This window comes from Hordeum vulgare, chromosome 6H (genome assembly GCF_904849725.1).
Source record: "Hordeum vulgare subsp. vulgare chromosome 6H, MorexV3_pseudomolecules_assembly, whole genome shotgun sequence".
NCBI classification, from domain to species: Eukaryota; Viridiplantae; Streptophyta; class Magnoliopsida; order Poales; family Poaceae; genus Hordeum; species Hordeum vulgare.
In genome coordinates this window covers 40087349-40103578 of record NC_058523.1, presented here as the reverse complement: position 1 = coordinate 40103578, position 16230 = coordinate 40087349, and positions in this window count along the sequence as shown.

The window sequence follows — 16230 nt, the reverse complement described above, 5'->3', positions numbered from 1 at the left end:
ATCTGAAGCGTTTGGCCGTGAATTTGTTCTCCAATCTCTTCACGAAGATATTCTCCTCCTGATCCCTTAATTTCATCCAAAAAATACCCTTCATTCATATTTTTTTGCATGTCTTGGTGAAACCCTAATTTTGGATAGATTCAAATTTCCATGGATAATTGAATTAGTCTTTGTTGTATGTACATAGGATTTATGTTGTATGTATATATGATTGTTGGGATTGTTTAAATTTATTCATGTGTCTATATGGCTTTGCTTCAATTGTGGGAAAAATGCTCATATATCTTGTGTTCTTGAAACTTTGCTCACATATATGAGGAAATGCTTATATATCTTGTGTTCTTGTGTCTTTGTAGGATGGTGTGGCTTTTGAATGATTCCTATGACGTTGAACACCGTACCTACTTGATGTCGGAGAAAGGGATGGTAACTAGAGCATACTATTATCTTCAAATATATTGTATTTATTTGGAAAGATCAAACCGTAATCATATCACTTCTAAGTTTGCATAAGCTTATGCCCTAAAAGATTTGGTCTCATGGGGCGTGGACTTTCATGCCGTACGATGAGCGGTACACACCGTACATCGAGATGCCAAGACTCCTTCCATTCATTCAGCTTGTGAGCCGATCAACGCCCAACCTGAACGTTGTGACAATCACTGCACTTACGGATCGGTGGAGGCCGGAGACCCATATTTTCACCTTCGGACTAGAGAGATGACCGTGACTCGTCATGGGGAAGCCTCTTTGTATGAGCACTGATTCTGAGGGATGACGGTAAAAAATGGAGGCCCTTATTGGTATGTCACCTCCACAGCCAGAAGCAGCAGACGGAGGGAAGAAAGACAAAGTCCCGACCGACGCTCCTTTCAATTGGAATACAGCCAACTTTACGAATTGTCCCGAGGATGCCAATGAAGATGTGATCTAGACTTATGCTTGTGTGTACATGTGGTATGTTATCTCTAGGACTATCTTCGCTGAGGGCGTCAGCAAGAACGCTCAATGGATGTGGTTGAAGGCGTTGACAGTTTTTGACCACAAGTTTAGCTGGGGGTCAGCCGCATTGGCCTACTCGTACCGACAGGTAATAAATTGTCCATAGTAAGTTTTTGTTTTGCTTTCACTTTTCCCCTTAAGTGATCCATGTTCGGCTTTACTTGTAGTTGGACGAAGCTTGTCGTAGGTCCACAGGAGAAGGCGGAATTGGTGGTTGTATGCTCCTACTTTCGCTATGGAGCTGGGAACGCGTTCCTGTTGGACGCCCTAGAGAGGTAACGTTCAAGGCCTGGGATGACCACGACAACAATGCATGGCTTCCCACCTGGGCTTACAAGTGGGACGTGGTATCGGAGGTGACGAGCGATGTGAATATCTTGTACAAGCAATAGACCAATGAGATGGATTTGCTTACGGTCGAGCAGGTAAACATTGACATTACATCACTCACCCGACTCCCCTAAATGAAAGGAAAATGAATGGTGCAATTTTGTGCTGTGTTGTAGGTGGAATGGAAACCGTATGGTGCCGGGGCTAGCTTTGGTGACGCACACACGTTCCAGCTCAATCAAATGTGTTTGCAGGAAAAACATCTTTGGCTAATGCGGTGCCCACTCGTATGCAATTGGGCGGTTGAGTTTCATCTACCGCATCGTGTGTTGCATCAATTTGTGTTGTTTCAGGGTCACCCGCCGGAGTGGGTGGACACAGACGCACAACTTCACATGTAACAAATCATGCACAATAAACAACTACGTTTGAGCTAAGTGTCGAGCGAGCTAATAATGAGGAGCCCATGTATGCTTGGTGTTCACGGCAGAGAACTCGGACTCCCTCACGGTTAGTGGATGGTTGATGTCCACATTCCTAGTGCGAGCTCCTGTGTACAAGTGCGAGCATGCGAGATGAACCAACATTGGCCTCCCGCAAGAGCAATCACACAATGATAAAGATATCTTGAACGCCCTGTTTCCGTGTTGCTCGCATTCGTTTGTCGTTCCTTCGGGCTCATTCACTTGGTACATCCAATCCTCGTTATTGTATAATGTAGTTGTTTGGGAGTCAGCCTTCCGTGATTGAAATTCCATCCATTTGTTAACCTTTGGTGGGATCTTGTACTTGTACTTTTCCTTGTTATCTCCCGCAATTTGATAATCCGTTTCAATTGAGTACTTTAGAAAGTATGCTCTCAACTTGTTGAATGTGTATTGAACTATTGCCGTCACCAGCAACACACAGACACCCTTGAGCACCCGGTTGAAGCATTCTACCATGTTGCTTGTCATTTGACCGTATCTTCGGCCACCTTCATCATAAGCTCGTGCCCACTTTGGCTAAGTTGAATGTGCGTGTTGAGAAACTCAAGACCCCCTGCATCAATTTTTTTGTTTGCAACCAAAGCATTGTACAATCTTGCAAATCGTTTGCCGGAAAAAGCTTCACATCAATCTTGAAGATCATCCGTCAACTCCTTGCTACCACATGCCCGGTAGAAGTTTGAACAGAAATGCCTCATGCACCATCAATGGTGCAAAGGAGCATGGCGGGAATGACAATGTCAACCGCGTTAAGTATTCCTGGATGGCGATCCGATATGACAAAAATTTCCTTTTCAGACGGTAATACCTTGGTTCTCAAAAGAAGAAAGAACCATTCCCAGTTAACATTGTTCTCTACCTCAACCAAAGCAAAAGCCAAAGGCAACAAGCGGTTACTCGCATCATTTCCTATTGCAACCAACAGAGTGCCCTTGAATTGTCCGGTCAAGAACGTGCCATCGATGGAGATGACCGATCGACAATGCCGAAAAGCCCTCACGCATTGCCCAAATGCCCAAAATGCACGACCAAAGACGCGGACCGTCCTTTCGTTGTGAGTCATTGTTTTCTCCCCATACGTCTCGACCACATGAACCATGCCCGGGTTAGTGGCGGCAATAGCTCCCAACAACTTAGGTAGTCGGTTGTATGCTTGCTCCCAATCACCATACAACATCTTGAGTGCGGACTGCTTCGCTTTCCCTGCCTTCCCGTATTTCAGCTTGTAGTGAAAGAGGGCTTTCACAAGGTCTTGTATGATTTTTATGCTCATTGTTGGAAGAGAGGAGATGGAGTTGGAAAGTCTGTAAGTGATGAACTCAGAGGTGAGTTGTCTATGGTTTTGGGACAAAAGCTAGCCATCAACCCTCTTTCCTCGACACAAGTGAGGCAGACAATTCACAATGCTCCATTCAAGCCCTTCTTTCCATGGTCTTGCACGCACAATCCATGGACATCCTGGATCCTCACATGCAACAGTGTAATGCACCTTCATGTTCGAATGAACAACTTTGTGTGGACGATAATGCATAACCGAATAGTCATCCAACCACATCTTCAATTCTATGAACGTTTCGAACTTTGACCCGGGCAAAATAATTTTCTTCCCATGTTTGTCCCAGTGAGAAGTTGGCCTAACTCCAAGCAATATGACTTTGCCTCCATCAACCATAGCTTCATACGCAATACTAAAATCCTCGAACAATGGTGTCCGGTGATCCCGCTCTAATAACTTCCTGAAAGCTTCAGCCTCCTTTGTTGTGAACCCTTCCTCATCAACTTCTTCATCGGGACCGTCATCGCCCGACTCCGATGCATAACCACGTGATTACGGAATGGAGCGATCCATGGTCTCTTGCAAATAATATTTGTCCAAATCACCAAGGCTGTTGTCATGGAGAACAACATCATCATTCCAATCATCATTATGCTCATTATTCCCCTCTTGCAATGGTTCGTGTTGGATCTTCGAATTCCGGGTCAATGTTGGCCTCACTTGTTGGGTCAAAATAGGTTCAATGTTGGCCTCTTCATTGATGCGTGGAGGACTACCATCAATAATCGAAGAGGCAACCCAGTTCAAATCCAAGTGCAAGTTAGCATCAACGTTTTTTATGGAAAATAACTCTAGAACCTTGTCTAGCGATTCGGCCACTGTCTCCTTGTATGCAAGACAACGTTGCTCGGAGTTCACACGCATGGTCTTCCAATGAATGTGCATTCCAATTCCCACATTATGCCTACCACCAAACTCAACAACATCACTTGGGTCCATTGAATTCAAATCTTTTCGGACTTGTTCCAACAACTCGGCATAGCTAGGATGGACTAGGATGGACTCAAACACCATGTCAAGCTCATCTGGGTCCGGATCAATGTTGCCTTTCAAAAAGGAATCCTTGTCCACTTGATGAACATAAACACATGTTCTTCCCATCCCTAAAAATTTAAACAACACAACATACGATATATTGTATAAGCAATCATCCAAATGCTAGAAAATCTGCATAATCATAAGAACCCTAATCTAACATCCAAACAACCCTAACCATAACCCCATCATACCCCTAACCCCAACACAACCCTCAATCTCAAATATAAAGAACCCTAATCCTAACATACAAACAAGTGCAACAAAAGCATACACATCCCAAATTTCATGAAGAACTAGGATTTGCTCAAATTTGCAAAAACGTTAGCAAATGAGATTTTTTTGGATGAGAGGGAGGGGATCGGGGGAGATTACCTTAAGGGAGGGATTGGGTTTCAAACCCCTGGACCAAACCTTCAGATCTGCAAGATTTGGGGAGGTATTTGAGAAAGGGGGAGAGGGGAACTCGAGGGGGACCTCTCTCTCTGTTCTGGTTGATGGAGGTGAATGGGAGGGGGTGGGGGAGGGTGGCGTGCGGGTATTATAAGTGCCAGTGTGTCGTGTAAGCGCTCGGCGCCACACATTACATGTATGGCGTCTTTCTCTTAGGCGCCACACTGCTCGGGGGTGAGTTGGCCTGCCACGGGGCACCAGCGTGGCTGGGGGTGTGACGCCTTTGGATAAGGCGTCACATAGTGTAGTTTGGCGCCTGACTGTCTGGCCGTACCATGGGAATGATCCTGACAATAGTACCTAGGAATACGAACAAAGGGATGAAGTCTAACTAGGCGCAGCGGATACACTCGGATGTATGAGTTCAGGCCCCGCTCGGAAGTGGTAACAACCCTACGTCTCAAACCGTGAGGCTAATGTTTTCTTATGTGGTATCAAAGATTACAAGGTGCTGAACCCTTGAGCAAGAGCACGGGAGTGGCTTATATAGAGTGTGCCACGACCAACCGAGCTTCATTACAAGGGAAATTAATACTAATAACTACAAAGTTACTAGAAACTGTAGCTATAACTTGGGCCTTACTGGTAATTTAATAAACGGTGAAGGGCAAGAAAATGACCTCCACGGCCTCCACTAAGTGCCAGGGCACGGTCCATACCCCCTGGTGTGGGGTGGTGCCTGGTGTCCACCTCGTAAGTCGGTTGGGGATCTTCTTGAGGTGCAAGAAAGCTAATTTATGGATAAAAATACCCTCAAAATTTCAGCCCGGTCGAAGTTATAGATCTCTGAGAATTTAAGAAATGGTGAAGGGCGAGAACGCGAAACAGAAGAGAATAGAGAGGGAGATCAAATCTCGGAGGGGCTCCTGCCCCTCCACCGCCATGGAGGCCATGGATCAGAGGGGTAACTCTCCTCCCATTTAGGGGGGGCAAGGAAGAAGAAGAAGGCGGGGGGCTCTGTCCCTCTTTCTCCCGGTGGAACGAGAGTGCCGTCGGGGCAAGGAGCGTGACATCGATCTACATCAACAATCTTGCCGCCGTCAACACTAACTCTCTGTCCCTCTATGCAGTGGTGTAACGCCTCTTTTCCCGATGTAACTCTCTACTTAAACATGGTGCTCAACACTACATACTATTTCCCAATGATATGTGGCTATCCTATGACGTTTGAGTAGATCCTTTTTATCCTACGGGTTAATTGTGATATGATGTTATTGATATGAGTTGTGTGTTGATATGGTGCTGTCCTAAGGTGCCTTTCGTGAGGCACACACGTGAAGGATACACATTGGATGGTTTTCAATATGTTCATGATTTGCTTATAGTGGGTGGTGATGGTGACAGAAACTTATACCCGAGTAAGAGAGTTGTGCGCGTATGAGAGTAAATAGGACTTGATGTTTAATGCTATGGTTGGGTTTACCTTAATGATTTCTAGCAGTTGTGGATGCTTGTTATAGGTCCAATCATAAGTGCATATGATCCAAGTACGGAAAGTGTGTTAGCGCATGTCTCTCCCTCATTGCACATAATAAGTATCTATCATGTTATATTCAATTGCCTATGGACAATCTTTCTCTTGCGTTACACAAAAAGCTTTCTACTAAACATCCTCTAAATTTTATTTACTTGCTCTTTATTTTCCGCAAAATAGTTTCATACTTGTTCTAGGTAAAGTAAGCGTTTGCGCGCGTGAGTTGTATCTGTGGTCGATAGAACTTGAGAGAATATTAATTCTACCTTTAGCTCCTCATTGGGTTTCACGCACTTACTTATCGAAATAGGCTACAAACGATCCCCTACACTTGTGGGTTATCAAGACCTTTTCTTGCGTCGTTGCCGGGGAACAACAACGTGGGGTGAATATTCTCGTGTGTGCTTGTTTGCTTTATCACTAAATAGTTTTTATTTTCTGTTCTAAGTCGTTCTCTATATTTAGTTATGTCTATGGAACACGAAATACCAAAAACAATTAGGTGTACTTGCTACTCATGGAGGTGGGAACCTCCTAAAACCCTCGATGCTCGTTATGTGGAGAATATTAAACACTACTTTTATAATCTTGAGAAAACCCCATTCAACTTGATAATGGGAGTAATGTTGGATCAACGTGAATACTTTAGGGATTATCACTTGACTAAAAAAGGGAAATTCTTATGGGATCAAATTCATATGTTGCATTGGTATTCTTGGAATTTATGCTAGAGATATGATTATACTTATTGTTCTAGAATTAAGGCTCGAAACCTTAGCTTTTTATGTGAATTTAGTGGTAATGAAACCTTAGCTTTTTATGCTAATGGTATATATGATTACTATGATGTGGAATGAATAGAAGAGTTTGTTGCTTTTAAGGGTGCCTATGAAATTGAATCTTTGTTTGAAAAGTTTGAAAATTATGATGATGGTGTTTACAGACCTAATTTTTTTTCTATACTTAAATATTGCTATGATAATTATGAATATAATTATGATATTGATGCATTTCTTAAGTAAGTCTCCGCTTCCCAATAAGAGACTAATATTTTGCACGAATCTATGGAAGAAGAAATTGATGAAACCGCGAGCTCATTGGATGAAAAAGATGATGAGGAGAGCGAAGAACAAAAGGAGGAAGAGCGGATTAGCTACCCGTGCCCACCTTCTAATGAGAGTAACTCTTCAACTTATACATTGTTTAATTTCCCTTCGTGCTTACCGAAGGATGAATGCTATGATAATTGCTATGATCCGGTTGATCCATTCGAAATATCCCTTTTTGATGAACTTGATGCTTGCTATGCTTGTGGCCAAGATGCCAATATGAATTATGCTTATGAAGATGAACTTGGTGTAGTTCCTTATGTTAAGCATGAAATTGTTTCTATTGCACCCACACATGATAGTCCTATTATATTTTTGAATTCTCCCAACTACACTATATCAGAGAAGTTTGCATTTATTAAGGATTATATTGATGGGTTGTGTTTTACCACTTCACATGATTATTTTGATGAATATAATATGCATGTGCTTGCTGCTCGTACTTGCAATTATTTTGAGAGAGGAACCAAATCTTCACCTCTCTATGTTTCCAATACGATAAAATGGCAAGAAACTACTTATGCTATGTATTGGCCTTTACTTGATGTGCATGAATTGCTCTTTTATGACATGTCGATGCATAGGGAGAGAGTTAGACTTTGTCATTGCATGATATATGTTGCTTTGTGCTCACTACTAAGTTATAAATCATTTTTAATTAAAATTGGATTTGATATACCTTGGGATCTGGGTGGATCCATTACTTGAGCACTTCATGCCTAGCTTAAGGCCTTTAAAGAAAGCGCTAACTCGGGGACAACCCAGAAGTTTTAGAGAGTCATTTATTTCTGTTTTGTTCTTTTATAAAGTTTAAAAACAAAAAAATAAAATAAAGTGGGGGAACTTAGAACTTTTTCAAAAAGAAAAGTGAAAGTGAGAGGGACGAGCACCATTGAAGTGGGGGCTAGCCTTGAACTTTGTTCATGCCCATGAAAACACTATGAATCTTGATTACAGAAACTTTTCAAAAAAAAAAATCCCATGTATAAATACCATTTTATTGTAAAAATAATGTGCCAAGATTTGGCTTTAGGATGATTAGATCGCTTGTTGGTATGTGCGGTGCAAAAACAAAAACTTTGGCTGTAGTGCGTGAATTTAATTTTTTTATTGCAATGTCAAAAGTTTTTGAAAATTTTACACTGTAATGCTATGCAAATGTTTTTTTTCCTAATTTTTCATATTTTTTAAGTTACATAAGTATGGTCAATGTTCAGATTACTACACACTATTTTTTTGACAGATTCTGTTTTTGATGCATTGTTTTGCTCGCTTTGATGAAACTATCGATTGTATAGATGGTATAATCCATAGAGAAGTTATATTTCAGTAGCTATAATGCAAAAACAAAATATAAATGGGTTTGAAATAGTACTTAAGGTAGTAATTTGCATTATTATACTAACGGATCTCACGAGTTTTCTGTTAAATTTTGTGTGGATGAAGTGTTCGAAGTTCGAGGAGGTCTAGATATGAGGAGATGGAGGAGAGACAAGAGTTCAAGCTTGGGAATTCCAAAGGCACCCCAAGTAAATATCCAAGGAGACTCAAGCGCCTAAGCTTGGGGATGCCTCGGATGGCATCCCATCTTTCTTCAACAAGTATCAGTATGTTTTCGTCTTCGTTTCGTTCAGGTGATATGCGTAAATCTTGGAGAGTCTTTTGTGTTTAGTTTTCACTTTTATTTTATGCACGATGATGATATGATATAGTCCATGGTTGATTTATAGAATTCTCATTGCACTTAACTTATATTTTTGAGTATGGCTTTATAGAATGCTTCATGTGCTTCATTTATATTATTTGAAGTTTGCATTGCATGTTTCTCTACATATAGAAAACCGTTATTTGTAGAATGCTATTTTGATTCACTTAAATTTATTAGAGCATGGTATTTTATAGAAAGAATTAAACTCTCATGCTTAACTTATATATATTTAGAGAATCAAAAGGAATTGGTCATTTACATGGTTAGTCATAAAATCCTACATAAAACTTGTAGATCACTCGGTATGATATGTTTGATTCCTTGAAATAGTTTTGTGACATTAAGATAGTTTCTGTCGTGAGCAGAAAGTTTCTGTCTTTTATGTTTGATTCCTTGAAATAGTTTTGTGACATTAAAAATCCTACATAAAACTTATATATATGTAGAGAATCAACTCAAAAGCTCTTACAGAATAAAAATGAAAATTCTTTTCGTGAGCAGAAAGTTTCTGTCTTTTTCCAGCATGATCAAACAATCATCACCAAGACTAATCATAACGGTTTTGGTTGGCACAAACACAAAAAGAAACACAAAAGACACAATCATAACAGAATTATGATGGTGTGGAGAAAACAAAACAGCAAGCAAAAAGCAAAGAAAATTTATTCATTGGGTTGCCTCCCAACAAGCGCTATCGTTTAACGCCCTTAGCTAGGCATTGATTTCAATGATGCTCACATAAAAGGTAAGGATTGAAAAACAACGACAGCATCATGGAGCAAATGGCTAGCACATTTAAGTCTAACCCACTTCCTATGCATAGGGATTTTGTGATCAAACAATTTATTGGAGCAAGAATCAACTAGCATAGGAAGGAAAAACAAGCATAGCTTCAAAAATTTCAACATATGGAGAGGAAGCTTGATACTATTGCAATAAGTAGAAGCATATGATCCTCTCTCATAGTAATTTTCAGTAGCATCATGAATGAATTCAACAATATAACCAGCACCTAAGGCTTTCTTTTCATGATCTACAAGCATATAAATTTTACTACTCTCCACATAAGGAAATCTATTCTCAAGAATAGCAGTGGGAGTATCGTAAAAGACTTGAGCACTACAAATTGTGTCCACAATGAAAAAGCAAGGTTTAGCAAAAGGGTTCTCGAGAGTATGAAAAGTTTTATCATCCCTCTTCTTTAAAGCATAAGTATCCTCACAATAATCATCATAGATAGGGGGCATGCTTTCATCAAAATGATTTTGATCATTCAAAGTGGAAGAACTAAAAAGATCATCTTCATCAAATATAGCATCCCCAAGCTTGTGGCTTTGCATATCATTAACATCATGGGTATTCAAAGAATTCATGCTAAGAACATTGCAATCATCCTCATCATTCACATATTCTATGCCAAGCATTCTATGTAATTCTTCTTTCAGCACTTGAGCACAATTTTCCTTCCCATCATGCTCACGAAAGACATTGAAAAGATGGAGCATATGAGGCATCCTCAATTCCATTTTTTGTAGTTTTCTAGCGGAAGAACAAGAAACAAAAATATTCGATTGCAAGATCTAAAGATATACCTTCAAGCGCTAACCTCCCCGGCAACGGCGCCATAAAAGAGCTTGATGTCTACTAGGCAACCTTCTCCTTGTAGACGTTGTTGGGCCTCCAAGTGCAGAGGGTTGTAGGACAGTAGCAATTTTCCCTCAAGTGGGTGACCTAAGGTTTATCAATCCGCGGGAGGCGTAGGATGAAGATGGTCTCTCTCAAGCAACCCTGCAACCAAATAACAAAGAGTCTCTTGTGTCCCCAACACACCTAATACAATGGTAAGTTGTATAGGTGCACTAGTTCGGCGAAGAGATGGTGATACAAGTGCAATATGGATGGTAGATATAGGTTTTTGTAATCTGAAATTACAAAAACAGCAAGGTAACAAATGGTAAAAGTGAGCACGAACGGTATTGCAATGCGTGGAAACAAGGCCTAGGGTTCATACTTTCACTAGTGAAGTTCTCTCAACAATGATAACATAAGTGGATCATATAACTAGCCCTCAACATGCAACAAAGAGTCACTCCAAAGTCACTAATAGCGGAGAACAAACGAAGAGATTATTGTCGGGTACGAAACCACCACAAAGTTATTCTTTCTGATCGATCTATTCAAGAGTCCGTAGTAAAATAGCACGAAGCTACTCTTTCCGTTCAATCTTTCATAGAGTTCGTACTAGAATAACACCTTAAGATACTTATCAACCAAGACCCTAATGTCACCTAGATACTCCATTGTCACCTCAAGTATCCGTGGGTATGATTATACGATATGCATCACACAATTTCAGAATCATCTATTCAACCAACACATAGAACTTCAAATAGTGCCCCAAAGTTTCTACCAGAGAGTCAAAACGTGTGCCACCCCTGTGCATAGGTTCCCAATGTCACGAACCCGCAAGTTGATCACCAAAACATACATCAAGTACTCATATGAATCCACGTGTGCCAACCCATATGCATAGGTTCCCAATGTCACGAACCCGCAAGTTGATCACATCAGATAGACACGTGGAAGACATACATCAAGTGTTCTCAAAGACTCAATCCGATAAGATAACTCCAAAGGGGAAACTCAATTCATTACAAGAAGGGAGAGGGGAAGAACATCATAAGATCCAACTATAGTAGCAAAGCCCATGGTACATCGAGATCAAGACATCTCAAGAACACGAGAGAGAGAGATCAAATACATAGCTACTAGTACATACCCTCAGCCCCGAGGGAGAACTACTCCCTCCTCGTCATGGAGATCGCCGGGATGATGAAGATGGTCGCCGGAGATGGATTCCCCCTCCGACAGGGTGCCAGAACGGGCTCCAGATTGGTTTTTGGTGGCTACAGAGGCTTGCGGCGGCGGAACTCCCGATCTAGGTTTCTTTTTGGGGGTTTCTGAATTTATAGGAATTTATGGCGGTGGAATTACGTCGGTTGGGCCCACAAGGAGGTCAAAAGCCTGGTCGCCACCACCGGGGGGGGGGGGGGGTGGTGGCGGAGTCAGGGCTTGTGACTCCCTCGTGGCTCTTCTGGCCTTCTTCCAAAGCTTCGGGGTCTCTTTTGGTCCAAAAAAAATCATTGTAAAGTTTCATTCCATTTGGACTCCGTCTGAAAATGGGCCAAAAACACGGAAAAAACAGAAACTGGCACTTGGCACTGAGTTAATAGGTTAGTCCCAAAAAATATATAAAATAGCATATTCATGCATATAAAACATCTAAAGTTGACAAGATAATAGCATGGAACCATAAAAAATTATAGATACGTTGGAGACGTATCAAATAGGTATCTCAACTTTGCTCCACTTTCAGGCCAGAATTCGAGTTGCCGGTATTCTCCCTCTTCATGTAAACCTTGCAAAATAAGAGAGAAAAGGCATAAGAATAGTACCATGAAGTGAAATAACAGCCAAAGAAGCGATAAATATCAACGCGAAAACATGATGCAAAATGGACGTATCAACTCCCCCAAGCTTAGACCTTGCTTGTCCTCAAGCGAAAGCCGAGCTCAATAAATATGCCCACATGTTTAGGGAGAGAGGTGTTGACAAAACAAGATACGAACATGCATGCATCATGATCATGATCAGAACAACATACCAACATATAATCTCTAATGCTAAAGTGATAATTCCTTCACAAAGTAAAGCATGGATCAAGAACCTTACCGAGAAGTAACAACCGATAGCCTTTAGTCATTGAAGCAATTGCAATTTATCACAACATCGGAAAGAGTCAATAAGAGCTTGTAAAGCAAATCCACATACTCAATCATTCTTTCATTCTCTACAATTTCTACAACTCACGTGGTACTCATCAGGTCAAAGTTTCAGCTGGGCACACAGAAAGATAGGGGCTTATAGTTTCGCCTCCCAACTGCTTACCTCAAGGGTAATGTCAACAGTAATAATTCATGAATACTTACCTCCAAGTTGACATATGAATATAGATCTTTCCCAAGCATGTGACGGTAGCCAAGGCAAAGGCAAAACAAGGAATTGGTGAAGATCACCATGACTCTTTCAGGGACGAAAAGTAAAGGTACAAGATAGGCCCTTCGCAGAGGGAAGCAGAGGTTGTCATGCGCTTTTGAGGTTTGGATGCGTGTCCTCTTAGTGCGGAGGAACGTCACTTTATATTGCCTCCTGTGATAAAGAACTTTATTATGCAGTCTGTCGCTTTTATGTCTTCCTCATCACAGGTTCGTATAAAGCTTATTTTCCACACACTAATAGATCATACATATTAGAGAGAAATTTTTATTGCTTGCACCGATGACAACTTACTTGAGGGATCTTATTCAATCCATAGGTAGGTATGGTGGACACTCATGGCAAAACTGGTTTGAAGGTTTATGGATGCACAAGTAGTATCTCTACTTGGTGCGGGAGTTTTGGCTATTGTGAGGTGGAAGCAATCGTCACATGCTAAGGGATCTCTAATCATATAACATTGTTCAGAGCCAAGCAAACACAATCCATTACGTTGTCTTCCTTGTCCAACATCTACTTCTAGGCATGCAATAGTTTGGTGAGTGTTCACAATCATAGATGGTGTCACAGATGATATATTTATATGTGAACCTCTCCTTCCTTATCACTTCCTATTAATTGCAACAATGACCATGGTATACGTTTGCCTACCCTCAACAAGTTTCAATCCTCATTATTTTTATATGTGAAGCCATCACTTCCCATAAGATCACTACATGACCTTTCATGCTTTTGTTCTATTCTCACTCTTTTGATCATGGAAAGAGGCAAAGCCCTTCAACTAAGACACTCTTTATTATAAGGCTCACGAGCAAGAATACATTGGGGGTGACACAAAGCAAAACTCAAAACTAAAACACTAAGACTTTTACTCTACTAGAGAAAAAGAAAACTGAAAAGGAAAACTAAAACAAAGGTAAAGGCAAAAGATGTGATGGTGATACAATACCGGGGCAACTCCCCCAAGCTTGGCACAAGCCAAGGGGATTACCCATACCAATGCTCAGTCGTCTTCCTTTGGTGGTGAAGGTGGAAGAGTTGTTGAAGCGGTCTTGAGCTTGTCTAATTTCCACTTGAGCATAAAGTTCTCCTCCCTCAGATCATCATTTTCCTCCTCCAGCTTCAACACTCTTTGGCATAGCTCCTGCTTACTCTCATGCAAGAAACAAGAAGGGATAAACAAGGTCTTAGGCTTCTTCCTTGAGTCAGGGAGGCTCGACTTCTTGAACTCCACATGTGTGCGTCCAGGTTGAGGTAGAGGAGCCTCCTCTTAATCGGAACTTGTTTGTTCCTTCCACTTTGGATCATAATCTTCTTTCTCATCAGAGGTCCAGCCATAAGGATCAAAATCCCCATAGACCTTGGGGTTAGCAAGGTAATCAGCCACATAGCTCTCCCCCTATGAATCCTGAGAAGACATCTTGACCTAGATCTGCGGCAGAAAACAGGCTCGAAACGAGAAACAGAGAAAATCTGCGTGATGCAGAGGTTAGACCAAACAGAAGTATATATAATGATTTTTTCCAGACCAGAAGGAGTCCCCTGCATGAAAACAGAGTCCGGGAGGCGCACAAGGTGGCCACAAGCCCTCACGGCGCCGCCAGGGGGTGGGCCCGCACCGTGCAGGCTTGTCGCCTCCTCGCGCACTTTTCGGACTACTTCCAATTTTTGTATTTTTTCAAATATTCCAAAACGGAGAAAAATTCCTATTGGAAAAGTTTTAGACTCTGTTTTCTTACTGAATCACATACCTCTTTGTTTTCGGAGTCTGAAACAGGCTGATAAATGTCCCTTAGGTATTCTTCCGGAGTTATGGCATTGATGATATTGCTTTCAACATTTATGGGAGTACCTGAGATATAATGCTTGATTCTCTGCCCATTTACAACTCTCAGACAATTACCTTCCATGTTGTTGATCTTGATAGCACCGGAACGATATACTTCCTCAACAACATAGGGACCTTCCCATTTAGAGAGAAGCTTGCCTGCAAAGAATCTTAAACGAGAGTTATATAGCAAGACATAATCTCCTACATTGAACTCACACTTTTGTATCCTCTTATCGTGCCACCTCTTAACCTTCTCTTTGAAGAGCTTGGCATTCTCATATGCTTGAGTTCTCTACTCATCAAGCGAGCTAATGTCAAATAAACTCTTCTCACCGGCAAGTTTGAAATCAAAGTTGAGCTCTTTGATTGCTCAATAAGCTTTATGCTCTAGCTCAAGAGGTAAATGACATGCTTTACCGTGCACCATTTTGTATGGAGACATGCCCATGGGATTCTTATAGGCAGTTCTATAAGCCCACAGTGCATCATCGAGCTTCTTAGACCAATTCTTTCTAGACCTGTTGACAGTCTTTTGCAGAATCAGTTTAATCTCTCTATTACTTAGCTCTACTTCACCACTAGACTGAGGGTGATAGGGAGACACAATTCTATGGTTGACATTGTACTTAGAAAGCGTTTTACGGAAAGCACCATGAATGAAGTGTGAACCACCGTCGGTCATTAGATATCTAGGGACTCCAAATCTAGGGAAGATAACTTCTTTCAGCATCTTGATAGAGGTGTTGTGATCAACACTACTAGTGGGGATAGCTTCTACCCACTTAGTTACATAATCAACAACAACTAAGATGTGAGTATACCCATTGGATTTGGGAAAAAGGTCCCATATAATCAAAGCCCCAGACATCAAATGGTTCAATAACAAGTGAATAGTTCATAGGCATTTCCTGGCGTTTGCTAATATTGCTTATTCTTTGACATTCGTCACAAGACTAGACAAACTTACGGGCATCCTTGAAAAGAGTGGGCCAATAGAAACCTGATTGCAATACCTTGTGTGCAGTTCTATCTCCCGCATGCTATCCTCCGTAGGCCTCAGAGTGACACTTCTGTAGGATCTGTCCCTATTCATGTTCAGGTACACAACGTCTAATAACACCATCTACTCCTTCCTTATAAAGGTGAGGATCATCCCAAAAGTAGTGTCTCAAATCAAAGAAGAATTTCTTCTTTTGCTGGTATGTGAAACTAGGTGGTATGTATTTGGCAACGATATAGTTTGCATAATCAGCATACCACGGTGCACTACGTGAAGCATTGATGACATTCAATTGCTCATCGGGAAAGCTATCATCAATAGGTTGTGGGTCATCAAGAACGTTCTCCAACCTAGACAAGTTATCTGCTACAGGGTTATCAGCACCCTTCCTGTCGACATCGTGCAAAT